Below are 21,624 nucleotides of genomic sequence, written 5' to 3'. Positions count from 1 at the left end.
TAGCCGCGGGTAGTTTTAAATGAGTTTTTTCCTTCAAAATGTCATTTTGCTGTCAGACTGTTCTAAACACAGGAAACATGCGCCCCTTTACAGGCACACTATAGACACCCCCCAGGTACGAAATTTAAAGGGATATTACACTTTTATTGATTGACTTTAAGCATTATTAAAATCACTGCTCCTGAAAAAACGGCCGTTTTTAAAACTTTTTTTTGCATTGATCCATGTCCCCTGGGGCAGGACCCAGGTCCCCAAACACTTTTTATGACAATAACTTGCATATTAGCCTTTAAAATTAGCACTTTTGATTTCTCCCATAGACTTTTAAAGGGTGTTCCGCGGCATTCGAATTTGCCGCGAACACCCCAAATTGTTCGCTGTTCGGTGAACTTGCGAACAGCCAATGTTCGAGTCGAACATGAGTTCGACTCGAACTCGAAGCTCATCCCTACTGATGATGATAGAAGATTATCAGACATATGATAAGAACATTTTCAATAAAAAAATACCAAATAGATTATTAAAAACAGAATAAAAAGCAATTTTTGATTGGTAGAGGGTCCTAAAAAAACAGCCTTGGTAATAAGCGTCCTGTTCAAATCCATGTTCAGCAATAAGTTAATGAATTAAAGAAAGCAGAAAGCACAGAATTAGAAGCATTGAGGTGACGACAATGGTGTGCGTTTTGCTTAGTAGACTTCCGTATACTTGGAATAGAAATAGGAAATAGGTATAGGAAATAGATATAGAAATAGTAAATAGGAATAGAAATAGGAATAGGTAGGTGTAAAAAAATCAAACAGACCTACAGGGAACTGAATTAAAACAATATGGTCCTCTAAACAAATGTGACTGTTGGCAACCCTGACAATACATGGGCTACCGATTGGATAAGCAGGATCACCACATGGATCAGTTTGCCATAGTTTTATAAACGCTCCTGAGTCGCATGGCTCACCTGGAATCTCCCACTGTACCTGTGTTGCAGGCCGTCCCTGCTGCTGTTCCAGTCTGTGCAGGCACCCAACTCGAGTATTACCTCTCTAAGAGGTATGTCTGGTTCCAGCAATTTGGGGGTGATCCAGTTCAATGCAGAGCATTTCTCAACCAGGTTGAGGTTTGTGAGAGAGCCTTGGCCTGAGCAATCCCTCTATGGGAGACGCACAAACCTGTTGTCTTGAGTTACCCAGAGTTTGCGGCTTCTTTTAAAAGGATATTTGATGTTTTCGCACGCTGCGGCTCTGCTGCCAAGTGCCTCATGTCCATCAGAGTACGAGAACTGTTGCCGATTACGCCATTGAATTCCGCACTCTGGCAGCAGAGTTTGCTTGGAATAATGAGGCCCTCGTGGCTGCTTTTTCTCATGGTCTCTCGGATACCATCAAGGATGAGATAGCAGCCCGAGATCTACCCACTGAGCTGGAGAAGTTGATCACGTTTGCCACCCTCATTGACTCCAGACTCAGGGAAAGACTCTCTATTAGCCACTTCAGCCCCGGACCATTATGCTGCCTAAGGACCAGAGGTCTTTTTCCAATTTGGCACTGCGTCGCTTTAACTGCTAATTGCGCGGTCATGCAATGCTGTACCCAAACAAAATTTGTGTCCTTTTCTTCCCACAAATAGAGCTTTCTTTTGATGGTATTTGATCACCTCTGCTGTTTTTATTTTTTGCGCTATAAACGGAAAAAGACCGAAAATCTTGAAAAAAAATGATATTTTCTACTTTTTGTTATAAAAAAAATCCAATAAACTCAATTTTAGTCATACATTTAGGCCAAAATGTATTCGGCCACATGTCTTTGGTAAAAATGTCAATAAGCGTATATTTATTGGTTTGCGCAAAAGTTATAGCGTCTACAAACTAGGGTAAATTTTCTGGAATTTACACAGCTTTTAGTTTATGACTGCCTATGTCATTTCTTGAGGTGCTAAAATGGCAGGGCAGTACAAAACCCCCCCAAATGACCCCATTTTGGAAAGTAGACACCTCAAGGAAATTGCTGAGAGGCATGTTGAACCCATTGAATATTCATTTTTTTTGTCCCAAGTGATTGAATAATGACAAAAAAAAAAAAAAAAATATTTACAAAAAGTTGTCACTAAATGATATATTGCTCACACAGGCCATGGGCCTATGTGGAATTGCACCCCAAAATGCATTCAGCTGCTTCTCCTGAGTACGGGGATACCACATGTGTGGGACTTTTTGGGATCCTAGCCGCGTACGGGGCCCCGAAATCCAATCACCGCCTTCAAGATTTCTAAGGGCGTAAATTTTTGATTTCACTCCTCACTATCTATCACAGTTTTGAAGGCCATAAAATGCCCAGATGGCACAAAACCCCCCTAAATGACCACATTTTGGAAAGTAGACACCCAAAGCTATTTGCTGAGAGGCATGTTGAGTCCATGGAATATTTTATATTTTGACACAAGTTGCGGGAAAGTGACACTTTTTTTTTTTTTTGCACAAAGTTGTCACTAAATGATATATTGCTCACACAGGCCATGGGCATATGTGGAATTGCACCCCAAAATACATTTAGCTGCTTCTCCTGAGTATGGGGATACCACATGTGTGGGACTTTTTGGGAGCCTAGCCGCGTACGGGGCCCCGAAAACCAATTACCGCCTTCAGGATTTCTAAGGGTGTAAATTTTTGATTTCACTCTTTACTGCCTATCACAGTTTCGGAGGCCATGGAATGCCCAGGTGGCACAAAACTCCCCCAAATGACCACATTTTGGAAAGTAGACACCCCAAGCTATTTGCTGAGAGGCATGGTGAGTATTTTGCAGCTCTCATTTGTTTTTGAAAATGAAGAAAGACAAGAAAAAACATTTTTTTTTCTTTTTTCAATTTTCAAAACTTTGTGACAAAAAGTGAGGTCTGCAAAATACTCACTATACCTCTCAGCAAATAGCTTGGGGTGTCTACTTTCCAAAATGGGGTCATTTGGGGGGGGTTGTGCCACCTGGGCATTCCATGGCCTCCGAAACTGTGATAGGCAGTGAAGAGTGAAATCAAAAATTTACGCCCTTAGAAAGCCTGAAGGCGGTGCTTGGATTTCAGGGTCCCGTACGCGGCTAGGCTCCCAAAAAGTCTCACACATGTGGTATCCCCGTACTCAGGAGAAGCAACAGAATGTATTTCGGGGTGTAATTTCACATATTCCCATGGCATGTTTGAGCAATATATCATTTAGTGACAACTTTGTGCAAAAAAAAAAAAAAATTTGTCTCTTTCCCGCAACTTGTGTCACAATATAAAATATTCCATGGACTCGACATGACTCTCAGCAAATAGCTTGGGGTGTCTACTTTCCAAAATGGGGTCATTTGGGGGGTTTTGAACTGTCCTGGCATATTATGCACAACATTTAGAAGCTTATGTCACACATCACCCACTCTTCTAACCACTTGAAGACAAAGCCCTTTCTGACACTTTTTGTTTACAAGAAAAAATTATTTTTTTTGCAAGAAAATTACTTTGAACCCCCAAACATTATATATTTTTTAAAGCAAATGCCCTACAAATTAAAATGGTGGGTGTTTCATTTTTTTTTCACACAGCATTTGCGCAGCGATTTTTCAAACGCATTTTTTGGGGAAAAAACACACTTTTTTTCATTTTAATGCAGTAAAACACACTATATTGCCCAAATGTTTGATGAAATAAAAAAGATGATCTTAGGCCGAGTACATGGATACCAAACATGACATGCTTTAAAATTGCGCACAAATGTGCAGTGGCGACAAACTAAATACATTTTTAAAAGCCTTTAAAAGCCTTTACAGGTTACCACTTTAGATTTACAGAGGAGGTCTACTGCTAAAATTACCGCCCTCGATCTGACGTTCGCGGTGACACCTCACATGCATGGTGCAATTGCGGTTTACATTTGACGCCAGACAGACGCTTGCGTTCGCCTTTGCGCGAGAGCAGGGGGGGACAGGGGTGCTTTTTTTTTTTTTTCTTTATAATTTTTTTGATTTTTTATCTTATTTTTAAACTGTTCCTTTCGTTTTTTGTTTTTTTTTTATCATTTTTATTGTTATCTCAGGGAATGTAAATATCCCCTATGATAGCAGGTAGTGACAGGTACTCTTTTTTGAAAAAATTGGGGTCTATTAGACCCTAGATCTCTCCTCTGCCCTCAAAGCATCTGACCACACCAAGATCGGTGTGATAAAATGCTTTCCCAATTTCCCAATGGCGCTGTTTACATCCGGTGAAATCTAAGTCATGAAATGCTTGTAGCTTCCGGTTTCTTAGGCCATAGAGATGTTTGGAGCAACTCTGGTCTCTGATCAGCTCTATGGTCAGCTGGCTGAATCACCGGCTGCATTCTCAGGTTCCCTGTTGGGACAGGAGAGCCAGAGAAAAACACGGAAGACGGTGGGGGAGGGGGGGCATTCCCTCCCACTGCTTGTAAAAGCAGTCTAGAGGCTAATTAGCCGCTAGGATTGCTTTTACATGAAAGCTGACCGCTGGCTGAAAAGAATGATACCAAGCTGATACCTAAACCTGCAGGCATCATTCTGGTATAACCACTCAAAGTCGTGAATGGCGTACCTGAAGACAAAAAAATGGTTAACAATAAAACACAGTAAACGGTAAAGTATAAAAAATTGCATACCTGAAAAGCAAACATGATAAAACATAATAACAATAAAACATTGCAGAATAGAACACAGTAAAAAAGAGCAGAACAATAGAGAGAGAATAGAGAGAGAGAGAACAATAAAACGACAACTATTTTTTTTATTTTATATATATATTTTTTTTTTTTTTACACTTTTTTTGTAACTAACTTTTATAACTGTAACCGGTTCCAGGTTCGGGTCTCTCAAAATGCGATGGCATCTTGGGAGACCCTGTGAAAGTGTGCCTAGTCTGTGCAATGCTGTACCCTACGCTAATAATCAACTAGTGAATGGTAGCGTTCAAAACATTCACCAATGCAAAGACCAGGATTGTCAGGACAGGAGGGACAATAATAGGGTGTCACGCCTATATCCGCACTTGCTGCAGACACGACCTCTTTTTTGGGGTGGTTTGTTGGGTAGGGGTACTCGGGAGGACATAAAGAAAATGCCTCTCATGCAGCCGACTGCATTTGGTTGGGGATCCCAATTAGGATTGGCGAATGCAGCAGGAAGGGCACTATGGGCACGACAGGCCTGTTTGTCTTCTTCTTGGTGGCAGCGGGACACTGCTTGCCACCTCACCAGCTTGAACTGCATTTATGGGACTCGCCACGTCACCAAGTGTTACTGCAGTGCTGGTTTGACTACGACCGGGGTGTACTAGGCCGCTGGCGCTTGCCAGTTCACCAAAACGCTACCAAAAAAACTGTTAGCGATCGCAGGGATCAGGCCTAACTCTGAGAACGCTGCAGTTATGCGTTTAGTGTTTTGTAAGTGACAGTGATCGATCGATACTGTACTTGGGTGGGCTGCGCTGGGCCAGGCGGAGGGGCAAAACGCAGGTGCTAGCAGGTATCTGGGCTGATCCCGCTAACACTGCGTTTTTGGGAACCCTAAACTGCTGGGGACACTAGTATAGATCTGATCAGATCAGATATTGATCCGATCAGATACTATACCACTAAGGGAGGTGTACGGTGCGTGCGTGGGTGTTAGCACTACTGGCACTAACCTGACGCTGCCTGGGGCTGGTGCTTGCCAGTTCACTAAAACGCTACCATAAAAACTGTTAGCGATCGCAGGGATCAGGCCTGACTCTGCGAATGCTGCAGTTATGTGTTTAGTGTTTTGTAAGTGACAGTGATTGATGGATACTGCACTTGGGTGGGCTGGGCTGGGCCGGGCGGAGGGGCAAAACGCAGGTGCTAGCAGGTATCTGGGCTGATTCCGCTAACACTGCCTTTTTGGGAACCCTAAACTGCTGGGGACACTAGTATAGATCTGATCGGATCAGATATTGATCCGTTCAGATACTATACCACTAAGGGAGGTGTACAGTGCGTGCGTGGGTGTTAGTGGTACTGGCGCTAACCTGACGCTGCCTGGGGCTGGTGCTGGTGCTTGCCAGTTCACCAAAATGCTACCAAAAAAACTGTTAGCGATCACACGGATCAGGCCTGACTATGCGAACGCTGCAGTTATGCGGTTAGTGTTTTGTAAGTGACAGTGATCGATCGATACTGCACTTGGGTGGGCTGGGCGGAGGGGCAAAAAGCAGGTGCTAGCAGGTATCTGGGCTGATCCCGCTAACACTGCGTTTTTGGGAACCCTAAACTGCTGGGGACGCTAGTATAGATCTGATCGGATCAGATATTGATTCGTTCAGATACTATACCACTAAGGGAGGCGTATGCTGCGTGCTTGGGTGTTAGCGGTACTGGCGCTAACCTGACGCTGCCTGGGGCGACGCATATCACCGCTGGGCGATCAGGGGGCTAAACTTTTATTCGGTAATAAACTGCGGGTGCCCTGACACTATAAAAAATAAACTAACTAACCAGCGTCACCCATAACAGTTATACGGTGATCAGTGGTGAAAGGATTAACTAGGGGGCAATCAAGGGGTTAAAACATTTATTAGGTAGTATATGGGGGTCCCTGTCGCTATAAAACGCTGACGGCGAACCTAAATATTTACGTCCCTAACTAGCATCACCAGTGACACTAATACAGCGATCAGAAAAATGATCGCTTAGTGACACTGGTGACAGGGGGTGATCAAGGGTTTAAAACTTTATTAGGGGGGGTTAGGGGGGTATCCTAGACCTAAAGGGGGCTAACCCTAACTGCCCTAACACAGTAACTGTCACAAACTGACACCATGCAGTAATCAGGAAAAAAAAAAAACACTGCTTGGTGTCAGTGTGACAGGGAGGAGGGAGGGGTGATTGGGGGGCGATCAGGGGGGGATCGGGGGTGTTTAGTGTGCCTGGCATGTTCTACTGTGTGTGTAGTGTTTTTACTCACATTCCTGTCTTCTCTCCTCAGCGCCGGAACGGAAAATACCGAGCCGAGGAGAGATGACATCATTTCCTTTGCTGCTGTTTAGCATACAGCAGCAAAGGAAATGATCTGATTGGCCGGCGGCGATTGCGAGGGGGGGGCCACGAATGGATGGCCTCCCCCTCACCTCCGATCGCCGGGGGACAAAAGAGGACCGCCTCGGGCACCGGGGGGGGTCCGATCGGACCCCCCACCCACGGGAGGCAGATCACGTACATATACGTGATTTTGCCTGCCCGTGCCGCCTTGCCGACGTATATCGGCGTGAGGCGGTCCTTAAGTGGTTAAGGAGTGATTGCGGAAACCTCCTGTACATTTGTCTCCGAGCTTTGCAGTCCCACCCTTGCCTCCCTCACCTCCCATGCTTCCTGGTACCGAGTCGGTCAATGAAGGTGAACCCATGCACTTGAGCTTCACGCGTCTCTCTGTGGATGAAAGAGCCCTTAGGAGGAGGGAGAGATTGTGCTTTTATTGTGGCCAGGCAGGTCACTTTTTGAAGTCTTGTCCTCCGCTTGCCATTGAGGCTCTTGACGGGAGACCTCTACAGCCTGCCCATGTGACTCATGAGACTGTTCCGTTGTCCATGGCCATAGAAGCTCTTCACCATGAGATAATCCAATTCCAAGTTATTTCCTCGACCTAAGTTTCCGCTGGTTATTGGTTATCCTTGGTTACCGAGGCACAACCCCTCTTTTGATTGGCTCCGTGCTGAGGTTCTTTCCTGGTCACCACAATGCAGTAAGACATGCTTCCAGAAGGTAGCCAAGGTCCTGTGCACCTCTTCACTCTCCTCCCTGCTGGAGGAGTACCACGATTTTAGCAATGTCTTTGACAAATGTCAAGCCAGTAGTTTGCCTCCACACCGGTTGTATGATTGCGCAATTGACGAGTTTACCCTTTGTCGGTCTTGGAGGATAAGGCCATGGAGGAGTCTGTTGCAGATGCACTTTTTCAAGGTTTTATCTGCAAATCCTTGTCTCCTGCTGGTGCTGGTTTCTTCTTTGTGAAGAAGAGTGGTGAACTGAGACCTTGTATTGATTATAGGGGTCTCAATCTTTTTACGATTAAGAATGCCTATCCGATTCTGTTGATTATGGAGTTATTTGACCACCTCAAGGGAGCAACAATTTTCACAAAGCTTGATTTGAGAGGGGCATATGATCTCGTGAGGATTAAGGAGGGCGACGAGTGGAAAACTGCGCTTAATACCAGAACAGGCCATTATGAGTAACTCGTAATGCCTTTTGGCTTTTGTAACGCTCCGGCAGTTTTCCAGGAATTTATCAATGATGTCCTTTGAGATTTGTTGCAGTTATGTGTGTTTATCTCGACGATATCCTCATATTTTTCAAGTCCCTGGAGAGCCACCACACAGATGTCTGTCATGTGCTTCAGAAACTAAGAGAGAACAATCTTTATTGTAAATTGGAGAAGTGCGAATTCCATCGAGAACAGAGTAAATTCCTGGGTTATGTCATTTCCACTGCTAGTTTTTCGATGGACCCAGAGAAACTTTCAGCAGTCCTACAGTGGCCCCGATCCATGGGTTTACATCCTCTGCAGTGTTTTCTTGGCTTTGCCAACTATTATCGGAAGTTTATTTGTAACTTCCTGTCTCTGGTCAAGCCCCTGACTGATATGACCAGAAAGGACGGTAACACAAAGAGTCGGTCTCCGGAGTCCATTATGGCCTTTGCGAGTCTCAAGGCTGCATTTGTTTCTGCTCCTGTGTTGGCACATACTGATCCTATGTAACCTTTTATCCTTGAGGTTGATGCTTCTGAGACTGGAGTTGACGCCCTTCTGTCTCAACGTCCTACCTGAGAGCACTATGCATCCTTGTGGCTACTTTTCTAAGAATTTGTCACCTGCAGAGTGCAATTATGAGATTGGTGACAGAGAGCCATTAACAATCATTTTAGCCCTGAAACAATGGAGACATCTCCTCGAAGGTACCACTATGCCGGTTGTCATTCTTACTGACCATAAGAATCTCACATTCTCGTCTGATGCTAAACGCCTCTCTCCCAGAAGGGCGCGATGGGCTCTTTTCTTATCAAGTTTCAATTACATTGTCTCATTGTTACTTAAGAATGTAAGGGCTGATGCTTTGTCACAACAATTTTCCTCCCCTTCCAAGATGGAGTCAGTTCCGGTTCCTGTGATTCCTCCTGATCGTATTCTGGCTATGGTTCGCACCAGTCTCACTTCTCCTTTGGGTGACAAAATTCTTGCTGCCCAGGTCCATGCTCCTCCTGAGAAACCTTGTGACCGCTGCTTTGTCCCAGAGAGTCTCCGTACTGCCATGCTGCAGACTTACCATTCTCTCAAGGCTGCTAGCCACCCTGGGAAGAATCAACTCTTTTGGGCCATTTCCCAACAATTCTGGTGGCCTAGTCTATGTGCTGATGTAACCGCCTTCATAGCTACCTGTTCTGTGTGCGCTTAGAGTAAGATTCCACGACATCTTCCAGTGGGCCTCCTACAACCCATACCCAATGGAGAGAGGCCCTGGACCCACCTGTCTATGGATTTCATTGTGGAGTTACTCAACTCCCAGGGCAACACAGTTATCCTTATGGTGGCTGACCGGTTCTCTCATTGTATTCCACTTAAGAAGTTGCCCACTTCTAAGGAACTGGCTTCCATTTTTGCTCAGGAGATCTTTCGCTTACATGGGCTACCCAAGATGATAGTCTCGGACAGGGCTAGTCAGTTTGTGTCCCGGTTCTGGCGAGCCTTTTGTGCACAGCTGGGAATTCAGCTTGCTTTCTCCTCTGCGTATCACCCACAGTCTAATGGGGCAGCAGAATGAGCCAATCAGTCCTTGGAGCAATTCCTATGTTGCTATATTTCTGACCATCATAACAACTGGTCAGACCTCTTACCATGGGTGGAGTTTGCTCACAATAGTGCCTTGAATTCTGCTTCCCAATTGTCCCCGTTTATGGCGAATTATGGTTTCCAACCTCCATGTTGCCTGACTCATTTGTTCTGCATAGTATTCCTGCATTAGAGGAGCATCTCTGTGTTCTTCGTTCCACTTGGGCTCAAGTCCAGAAGGCTTTGCGAAATGCTAATGATAGGTACAGACTCCATGCTGACCGTAGGCACCTGCCTGCGCCTTCCTACCAGGTTGGCGACAGCTTCTGGCTGTCATCTTGCAACCTCCGACTTCATGTTCCCTCTCTAAAGTTCACACCTCAGTTTATTGGGCCTTTCCGTATTCTTCGCAGGATTAACCCAGTGGCTTACGCGTTAGACCTTCCTTCTAATATGTGTATCTCAAATGTATTTCATGTCTCCTTATTAAAACCTTTGGTCTGCAACTGCTTTACCACCTTGGTGCCACGTCCTCCCCCTGTACAGGCTGAGAACCAAGAGGAGTATGAAGTACAGTCCATTGTTGACTCCCATAGGTTCCGTGGGTGCAGACAGTACCTGGTGCATTGGAAAGGGTACGGTCTGGAGGAACGCTTTTGGGTCTCATCCTCGGATGTACATGCCCCTGTCCTCCTCTGCGATTTCCATAGACATTTTCCCCTCAAGCCTGTTGGTCCTCTGAGGAGGTTTGGTTGTTGAGGAGGTTGTACTGTCAGGGCTTGGCTCAGCCCTTCCTTCTCTGAGCTGGCTGCTCAGCTGTTGGCTAATTGCCAGCTCCTATCTCTCAAAAGTGACTCCCCTTTTGATGATATCCTGCTCGTCAGTCCTGCCTACTTAAGCCGTCCAGCCCAGATGATCTCTGCCTTCGCCTTGGTCAACATCACAGAGACTATCTCCTGTGTTCCTGTTAAAGACTTGCTTGGCTGACATTCCTTCTGGCTCCAAATCCTGCTTGCTGTTCCACTACACTGATCCATGACTTCTAATTTTATTAGCACATCTAGCTCTTCGTGTGATTCAGATGAGAGGATGTGGATCTGGGATGATGTAAGATAGTCCTCTATTTGGGCTTGGGAACTCGTGGTAGTAGGTACGTTGTAGTGGGAGGCATAGAAGTCCTTAAAAACGTGAGTGATCTGTGCAGGCAAGGTGGGAAAGTATTTGTCATAGCATACAGTGCAATTTTATATAATATAATAACAATACAAGATGTACAAAGAGGCGACTCTTTGTACATCTTGCCGCATTTATGCGTTCCTTGATCATGCGATCGAGGGCGAATACTGCTGTGCAAAATGTAAGCACATTGTTTCCCTGGAGGCCCAGGTTCTGAATCTGGGGAAGCAACTGTCAGCACTGAGAAGTCCCTCCATACTAAAGGTGAGCCAGGAACGTACACGGCAGGTGCCGGCAGGGGCCAGCACCGAGGCGGGTGGAGACAAAGAGGTGCAGGCACTAGCAAAGAGTAGATGGGTGACAGTCAGGAGGGGTAGAGGGGGAAGTGCCAGGGAGGCCGATCCAGGACTGGAGCATCCCAATAAGTACGCTCCATTGAGTGACATTGGTGTAACCAGTCAGGGACCAGCACTGCTGGAGATGAGGGACTCTCCTAGCTGCCAGGGGAAGAACTCCTCCAGTGAGAGTGGGGGGGCAGCAAAGGGAAAGGAAAGACAGATTCTGGTGGTAGGGGACTCAATTCTTAGAAGGACAGAGAGGGCAATCTGTAACCAAGACCTGAAGCGCCGAACAGTATGTTGTCTACCGGGCGCTCGGGTTCGGCACATCATGGATCTTGTGGACAGATTACTGGGAGGGGCTGGGGAAGACCTGGCTGTCATGGTGCACGTTGGCACCAATGACAAAGTCAGAGGCAGATGGAGTGTCCTAAAGAACGATTTTAGGGATTTAGGAGCTAAATTGAGGAAAAGGACCTCCAAGGTAGTGTTCTCAGGAATACTACCGGTACATCGAGCCACACCAGAGAGGCAGAGGGAGATTAGGGAAGTAAACAAGTGGCTGAAGAGCTGGTGTAGTAAGGAGGGGTTTGGGTTCCTGGATGACTGGGCCAACTTCTCAGTCGGTAACCGGTACTATAGAAGGGACGGACTGCACCTAAATGAGGAGGGTGCAGATCTGCTGGGAATGAAGATGGCCAAAAAGTTAGAGGGGTTTTTAAACTAGGCGATGGGGGGGAGGGTCCAGAGACAGTGATAGCCAGCGCGGAAGATATTCCAGAGGGTAGTATTGGGGGCATTAGTGGTAGGTTAACCAAAGCACAAAAACACAAGGTGAGTATAGTAGCAAGTCCAAGTTGCAATCTTGAAACACCCAATACGAGGACAATATGCGACCGGTCTAAACTATGTGGCATGTTCACCAATGCCAGGAGCCTGGCGGACAAGATGGGTGAACTAGAGGTACTGTTGTACAAGGAGGATTTGGATTTTGTGGGAATTTCAGAGACCTGGTTCAACAGCTCTCATGATTGGCTGGCAAACATTCAAGGGTATACCCTATACCGCAAGGACAGAGAGGGTAAAAAAGGGGGAGGGGTATGCCTATATATCAAGAATAATGTACAAGTGAATGTGAGAGATGACATCACTGAGGGGGCTAGGGAGGAGGTGGAATCTTTATGGGTAGAGCTCCAAAGGGATGAAGCTAAGGGGAAAATAATACTGGGAGTATGCTATAGGCCCCCTAACCTGAGGGAGGAAGTGGAGACGGATCTCCTATCACAAATTGGATTAGCAGCAAGGATGGGAAGTGTTATCATAATGGGGGATTTTAATTATCCAGACATAGACTGGGCGGAGGGAACCGCGCATTCATTTAAGGCTCGCCAGTTCCTTAGTGTCTTGCAGGACAATTTTATGGGTCAGATGGTAGACGCACCAACTAGAAATAAAACATTACTAGATCTACTGATTACCAACAATACAGACCTGATAACAGATGTGGAAATACGGGGCAATTTAGGTAACAGCGATCACAGGTCAATTAGTTTCAGTATAAATCACACAAATAGGAGACATGAAGGGAACACAAAGACACTGAATTTCAAAAGAGCCAACTTCCCTAAACTACAAACCTTGCTAAAAGGCATAAATTGGGATAAAATATTAGGAACAAAGAATACGGAGGAGAGATGGGTTTGCTTTAAGAGCATATTAAATAAGGGCATTAGCCAATGTATCCCATTGGGTAATAAATTTAAAAGAGCGAAAACAAACATCCTGGATGGCTTAACTCCAATGTAAAAATGCATATAAAAGCAAAGGAGAAGGCCTTCAAAAAATACAAGGTTGAGGGATCATCCACAGCATTCAGAATTTATAAAGAATGCAATAAGAAATGTAAGGGTGCAATTAGGTTGGCTAAGATAGAACATGAAAGACACATAGCGGAGGAGAGCAAAAAAAATCCCAAGAAATTCTTTAAGTATGTAAACAGTAAAAAAGGGAGGACAGACCATATTGGCCCCATAAAGAATGAGGAAGGACATCTGGTTACAAAGGATGGGGAGATGGCAAAGGTATTGAATTTATTCTTCTCCTCAGTCTTCACGAGTGAATTGGGGGGCTTCAGTAACCAAAACTGCAGTGTTTATCCTCATGACACAACACAGGAAGCACCTACATGGTTAACAGAGGACGAAATTAAATTTAGACTTGAGAAACTTAACATTAATAAATCACCGGGACCAGATGGCTTGCATCCGAGGGTACTTAGGGAACTCAGTCAGGTGATTGCCAGACCGTTGTTCCTAATTTTTACAGACAGTCTATTGACTTGAATGGTACCAGCTGATTGGAGAAAAGCCAATGTAGCACCAATATTTAAAAAGGGCTCAAAAAACATCCCTGGGAATTACAGACCAGTTAGCCTAACATCAATAGTATGTAAACTCTTGGAGGGGATGATAAAGGACTATATACAAGATTTTAGTAATAAGAATGATATCATTAGCAGTAATCAGCATAGATTCATGAAGAATCGTTCTTGCCAAACCAATCTATTAACCTTCTATGAGGAGGTGAGTTGCCATCTAGATAAAGGAAGGCCCGTAGACGTGGTGTATCTGGATTTTGCAAAAGCATTTGACACAGTTCCCCATAAACCTTTACTGTACAAAATAAGGTGCGTTGGCATGGACCATAGGATGAGTACATGAATTGAAAACTGGCTACAAGGGCGTGTTCAGAGGGTGGTGATAAATGGGGAGTACTCAGAATGGTCAGGGGTGGGTAGTGGGGTTCCCCAGGGTTCTGTGCTGGGACCAATCCTATTTAATTTGTTCATAAACGACCTGGAGGATGGGATAAACAGTTCAATCTCTGTATTTGCAGACGATACTAAGCTAAGCAGGGCAATAACTTCTCCGCAGGATGTGGAAATCTTGCAAAAAGACCTGAACAAATTAATGGGGTGGGCGACTACATGGCAAATGAGGTTCAATGTAGAAAAATGTAAAATAATGCATTTGGGTGGCAAAAATATGAATGCAATCTATACACTGGGGGGAGAACCTCTGGGGGAATCTAGGATGGAAAAGGACCTGGGGGTCCTAGTGGATGATAGGCTCAGCAATGGCATGCAATGCCAAGCTGCTGCTAATAAAGCAAACAGAATATTGGCATGCATTAAAAGGGGGATCAACTGCAGAGATAAAACGATAATTCTCCCGCTCTACAAGACTCTGGTCCGCCCGCACCTGGAGTATGCTGTCCAGTTCTGGGCACCAGTCCTCAGGAGGGACGTACTGGAAATGGAGCGAGTACAAAGAAGGGCAACAAAGCTAATAAAGGATCTGGAGGATCTTAGTTATGAGGAAAGGTTGCGAGCACTGAACTTATTCTCTCTGGAGAAGAGACGCTTGAGAGGGGATATGATTTCAATTTACAAATACTGTACTGGTGACCCCACAATAGGGATAAAACTTTTTCGCAGAAGAGATTTTAATAAGACTCGTGGCCACTCATTACAATTAGAAGAAAAGAGGTTTAACCTTAAACTACGTAGAGGGTTCTTTACTGTAAGAGCGGCAAGGATGTGGAATTCCCTTCCACAGGCGGTGGTCTCAGCGGGGAGCATTGATAGCTTCAAGAAACTATTAGATAATCGCCTGAATGACCGCAATATACAGGGATATGTAATGTAATACTGACACATAATCACACACATAGGTTGGACTTGATGGACTTGTGTCTTTTTTCAACCTCACCTACTATGTAACTATGTAACTATATGTAATACTATGTAGTACTATTCTCTACAGTGCCCCGACTATCCCTTTCACTGTTTGTCACAAAGTGGCTTTAGGAATAGAGGTTCTGGGCCACAGGAATTTCAGAGAGAGTGAACTCCCCAGTCTACGGCGGCCTGGCGGCAGGGTAGGGCAGCCGCTCCCCAGAAATGAATCACACGGAGAGCAAGGTACTCCCCATACCAGCCGCATAGACGCAACCCCCGCCCCCCAAGAACCATCAGGAAGGAGGACACGTCCTGGCACGCCACAGGGTGGGGTGAACACCAGGTATGGAGATTAATTGCTAGCCCCTTTTGCATTGCATGGTAAAACAATGTGATAGTAACCAGTCCCTGCACCAGCGAGCATTGCGTGGTGAATTAAGGCGTTAATGTAGTAGGCAACTAGGCTGCCCTCTCAATAGTTCGGTGTGTTAGGACGGAACAGCGAGTCTGGCATCTAGATGGTGTCCCCAGTTTGGTATTCCACTTGAGTACTCCAAGGAGCATCAGGAGGAGGTTGTACGTACCTTCCCTGGGAAGGCAGAAACATTGGGGAGCTGAGCCCAGTAAAAAAAACAAAAAAAACAGCAGGGTGGAGAGAGCCATCACAGCTCCACTAGAGTACACACATGGGGGGGGCTATCAATGCAGACAGGCAAGTAGGCATAGCTCAAATAAACTGAAGTGTCTAATGGCTCTCCAGACATGGGGAATTCAATCAGTACAAGCTGCAGGGGAAACCCTGTTAAAGAGCAGGCATAACCGCTCAGGACTCACGTGGTACCTCCGGTGAGGGCACTCTGGATCTCTGTCTGGATCTCTGCGGTCTCGGTGGAGGGTTCCTCCAAGGTGCTGTCGAACCCGACCAGCCAGCGGGCTGCGGCAGGAAAAGCAGCCAATTCGGGACAGGGATGGGATCCATTTCCAGGAACCTGAAGATAACTGGTAGATCTCCAGGGGTACAGGGGGTGAAGGAGTGTTGCTGATCCTTCCACAAAGTAACAGAGAGGGTAGCCCCATCTGTGTCTGGTGCCGAGCCGGTGGGCGAGATCCAGGATTGAGCGCAAGCAGGGCTCGTCTATGCAGGGTGGCCCTAGGGAGATCGGGCAGGATTTTTATCGTTGCTCAATCGAACTCCAGGTCCCCTCGCCTTCCGGATGATGAGTTCCTTATGGGTGTAGTGGTGGACTCTCCATACCATGTCTCTTGGTCACTTAGGATCGGTAGGTCGGGGACCCAGGGCCCGGTGGATCTGATCGAGTTCTATTTCCACTAAGTCCTTGGGTCCTGTTACTTCTGGTGGTCCCTGGAGCCGCAGGTTATTGCACCAGCTCCTATCCTCCATGTCCTCTAGGTGGAGTTGCAGGGTCACAGCGGCATCAACGTGGGCTTCCTGGAGGGATTCCAAGGAGGCCAGGTGTGTTTCCAGGGATGCCAGTGAGGATTCCTCCGAAGTTAGGCGAGTGGAGAGGGATTGCATGTCCCGTTTAACCTCTATTAGGTCTTTACGGTGCTGTTTTTCTAGGCGTCCAATTAGAGATTCAATGTCCACCTTAGTCGGGAGGGCATGAAGGAGAGCCTGCAGCTCCGCATCCACCTGTAGGGTAGGTGGATAAGCAGAGGGACTTTGAGAGCCCGTGCTGCCGGAGTGTCCGAGTAAGAGTCCAATGCTATGGAGGCAGTAGGAGAGGAAGGGTGATTGATGGGGTCTGGAGCTTCTTGCGGCGAGCTGCATGGTTCTTCCTTCTTGGGAGCAGGAGAGGACACCTGAGAATAAGGGAAAAAGCAGGCTATTGCCCCCCAGTTTTTGCAGGGTTAGTTGCTTTATGCCTCCCCTTCCCTTCCTCTTCTTTGCTGAGTACATGCCGTAGAAAATGTAGTGAAATGGGCCGGGGTATGCGGGAGAAGTCCGGGAGCTCAACAGACACGTGTCTTCATCCAGCCATGTCCAAGACATGCCATGATGACTGTCTTAACTGTGTCCCATGGTATTTCTAATGCCTTGGAAATTCTTTTGTACCCTTCTCCTGACTGATACCTTTTAACAATGAGATCCCTCTGATGCTTTGGAAGCTCTCTGGAGACCATGACTTTTGCTGTAGGATGCGACTAAGAAAATGTCAGGAAAGATCTACTAGAACAGCTGAGCTTTATTTTGGGTTAATCAGAAGCACTTTAAATGATGGCAGGTGTGTACTGACTCCTATTTAACATGAGTTTGAATGTGATCACTTAATTCTGAACACAGCTATACCCCCAGTTATAAGAGGGTGTGCACACTTAAGCAACATATTATTTATTTATTTTTACTTCCCCTCCCAAAAGATTTCAGTTTGTTTTTCAATTGAGTTGTACAGTTTAGAGGTTGCATTAAAGGTGGAAAAAGTTCAGAAATTATTTAACTTTGTCTCTTTTTTTACATCACAGAAACCTGGCATTTTAACAGGGGTGTGTAGACTTTTTATATCCACTGTATATATATATATATATATATATATATAAAAACATTGTCATGCGGCTGTACCTCTTTTACCTTTGAACTGGGTGCATGACCTAATCTGATATAATTTTCAAATTGACATGTAGGAAATAGCCAGCACACTGCAATTCATGTTTCAAACTTCACTGAAATCCCATGCGATAAAAATATATCAATCCACCATGGCATTCTGCATTTTAAAAAATGTATTTCTATCTATTTCCTTATGACATTGATCTTCCCCCACCTGCATTTGATGGTTGTCAGAGATAATAGGAAATATATTTTCAATAGTGCTACATATATCTTTTAAAACCTGGCTATTCTAAATCCTTACTCTTCTATCCAAAACTAAAAATAAAAAAGGTTTTAAAACTCTGTGGATGTGCTGGTTGACGATCTTTGCCTTCAATTATTCTGGTAGATGCAGACCATCATATTGGATGAAGAGGAATACTGTGCATAATATTTTATTTATCATAACTTTGAACCAAAAAGATGGACAGTATATTTTGCTTTCTCAATTTCTCCTTCACTTCATTATTATTCAGACTATAAATAATGGGGTTTAACATTGGGCAAATAATATTATAAAAAACAGGAATATATTTCCCTTGGTTTTTGGAGTTGGGTGAGAAGCCACCAAAGTTCATTATCATTGCCGATCCATAAAATAAAACCACTACTGTAATATGTGAAGTGCAGGTGGAAAAGGCCTTGGATCTTTGTGCTGAGCGAATCTTTAATATAGATGATATAATACAAATATACGTTCCTATAATAAACAAAAAGGGTACGAGAATACTAATAAAGCAAATCATAAACATAATAATCTCGTGTTCGTGGATATGAGAACATGTTATTTTCATGAGAGCCACAATCTCGCACATAAAATGGTTGATCTGATTTGGATTACACAGGGGCAGGGGAGATACAAGTGGTGGGAAGACAAACATCAAGAAGCTAGTTATCCACAAAAAAGCTGTAAGTCGATAGCAAACACTCCACCTCATAATAACGGGATAATGAAGTGGTCGGCAAATGGCAACAAATCGGTCATAAGCCATAATAGCCAGGAGTAGACACTCTGAACCTCCCATAAGAAGAACAACATATAACTGCACAGCACAAGCCCCAAGTGAAATTGCTCTTTGAAGAGATAATAAATCGTGCAACAGTCGTGGTACAATTGATGATGAATTGCACAAGTCTACAAAGGATAAAATGCAAAGAAAAAAATACATTGGAGTGTGAAGTTGAAGGTTGGTGGCAATTACGCATATTATAAGAAAATTTCCAATAAAAGTTATCGAGTAGATTAGAAAAAATAGAACAAAAAGTGAAATGTTTATTTTTAGATCTGTCGAAAATCCCAGAAGAATTATCTCTTTGAGAATTGTGTCGTTAAGTTGTTCCATTAAGTTTAAGACTTCAAAATGTAATCATTTATATTTGTATTAGAAATTAAATGATTTCAAATCTGTCATTAAAAAATTGCATTTGTTGGGTTCAGATTGCATTGTTTTGGGTTTTTTTGTGCTTCTTTTCTCTCGCTTTGAAAAGTCAAGTCTGGAGTTTTCTCAGTTCCCTTGTTACATGTACAAAAAATAGTATCAAACATGGGGAGATTTTTGAAATTTGAAGCTGGATGCTATTCATATTTTTACTTGCTAATCACATACATATTGACACATTTTGTATATGCATCATTTCTTACATTGTTTGAGGTGTTTAACAGTCACTGTACCTGAAAAGAGATACTTATTTTTAATATTCTAAAAGTCTATCATATACAAAGGCATACTTACAAATCATGGAGCCCCATAGTGACATTGTTAAGTCTATACCATCCATCTACCTGTTGGCAACTTCTCTTTGAGGCAATTATGAGTGTTTCTGGCTAATTGCCTTAAAAGCTCAAACAGCAAAAGTAAAGCAGCATTGGAGGATCCACAAACATTTTAGATCCTCTGATTGCCTACCTGTGATACATTCAGGTACACTAAAAATGTTTGCACTATCTTGTGCCTGTTTTTGCATTCAGGGACTTAAAGGGCATAGGCCTTATATTTTGGCAGCTAGGTACTGAGAGCTAGGTAGGAAAATCAGTCCCAAAATGACTCGTGCAGACAGTCCATGGCTGGAGCTGTCCCTACAGGCTAAATGTTGTAATGTTGCATGTGTGAAGTAAAAAAAACAGGTCTCCATGCTGTTTGCTTTCTGGAAAAGAGGTAATTTAAGCCAAAGGCATTCATATCTGGTCAACTAGTACAAATGGTAGGCCCTGACCCTTGTGGTGGTGGTGATAGTCTACTGGCCTATCCTCACACTCGGCATGTATGCTGATTATGTCTCTGAATATTGGTGACTCTTTGGACCCAGCCTTTATGGTATGTCTTTGCTAGCTCCCACTTCCTCTCAAACACCACACCATCCTATGAAGTACAGTACATCCAGAGCCTACTGTACAATCACTCTTCTTTACACTCTGTCAGTCTGTCTCCATAGCAGCCACATGGGATGCTGAGCTTATATGCATGCTCTCTGTTTGTCAGTGTTGGAGCTTAGTCAGGATTAACAACCAATTTCCTTCCCTCACATTAAAGTGTTAAGGCCTAGTTTTTGACCACTCATTCCCAAGAATTGGATCCTGTGCATAGTAGGAGAGAGGTAACATGCTCCCTCATACCTGGAACCATCAGGAATTTCTCAGAGCTCTAGCAAACAATTAGACCAGTGTGGGTATGCACCAGAAAAGGTCAGTATAAGTAGATAGGGGGAAGTGATTCCCAATAAAGAATATTATGTTGTCCTAATGGGTTTTATAAGCAGTTGTCTGCATATTAATACATACATTTACCCCAAGAATTCTCAGGAATATGTGGAATGGGATCAACATTTTCTAGGGGATCACTGTAGTGTGCTGTAAGTACAGATCTGACTGTTATGGTTCTTTGGTGCAGTAATGAGCATTCTTGGCCACATACAAAATTAAAATGTGCAAAACTACATGCAGCATATGAAGGTTGATTTTGTAACCCACACACAAATGCTATTTAGAACACTTACTAGATCACTTTGAAGTCCCTAAATCTGCCATAAACCACCAATGCCTTGAACGTAATCCTCAACATTTTAAACCCCAAAAATGTGTCCCATTAGTGAAACAGTCAAAAGTGTCTTTTAAAACAATGGGACTGTTAATGCGATCCTAGAGGCCCTTTATCAGTTCATTAGTACGTTCAATTTCTTATCTATGGTTTTCCATGGTTTACCAGCCCATAGGGTCTCACTCTAATTAACTGAGCAGCCTGATACCCATAAACATTATTGTAATTATTATTGAAAGTGTTGATTCTACAACATTTCTGATAGTACTTGTAGTATCTATTTGCAGGCTACATGCATGTTTTAGAAAAGTGGTCTTTCATCATCCTGTCTTGGAGGCACCTTCCTTTGGTTCCACAAGCACAGTTCTCACAAAGTCCTAAAATCCCAAACAGTGAAGTGATGATTTTACAGTGAGGTGCTGAGAAAAGGTTGATTAGTGGTAGGTTAGAACAGCAGCGATGGATCACCAATTTTGACTTCTGGAAGAGATGCAACGGAGGATGGCAGATTGATGTGAGTAAAAATAGTCTTAAAGTGCTTATAAAGCATATTTGATCACCTCTGTCGTTTTTATTTTTTGCGCTATAAACGGAAAAAGACCGAAAATTTTGAAAAAAAATGATACTTTCTACTTTTTGTTATAAAAAAATCCAATAAACTCAATTTTAGTCATACATTTAGGCCAAAATGTATTCGGCCATATGTCTTTGGTAAAAAAAATGTCAATAAGTTTATATTTATTGGTTTGCGCAAAAGTTATAGCGCCTACAAACTAGGGTACATTTTCTGGAATTTACACAGCCTTTAATTTATGACTGCCTATGTCATTTCTTGAGGTGCTAAAATGGCAGGGAAGTACAAAACCCCCACAAATGACCCCATTTTGGAAAGTAGACACCCCAAGGA

The sequence above is a fragment of the Aquarana catesbeiana genome, linkage group LG04, assembly GCF_042186555.1.
Source record: "Aquarana catesbeiana isolate 2022-GZ linkage group LG04, ASM4218655v1, whole genome shotgun sequence".
Taxonomy (NCBI): domain Eukaryota; kingdom Metazoa; phylum Chordata; class Amphibia; order Anura; family Ranidae; genus Aquarana; species Aquarana catesbeiana.
The sequence above is the reverse complement of the archived record's forward strand: the minus strand, read 5'-3'. Positions refer to the sequence as shown.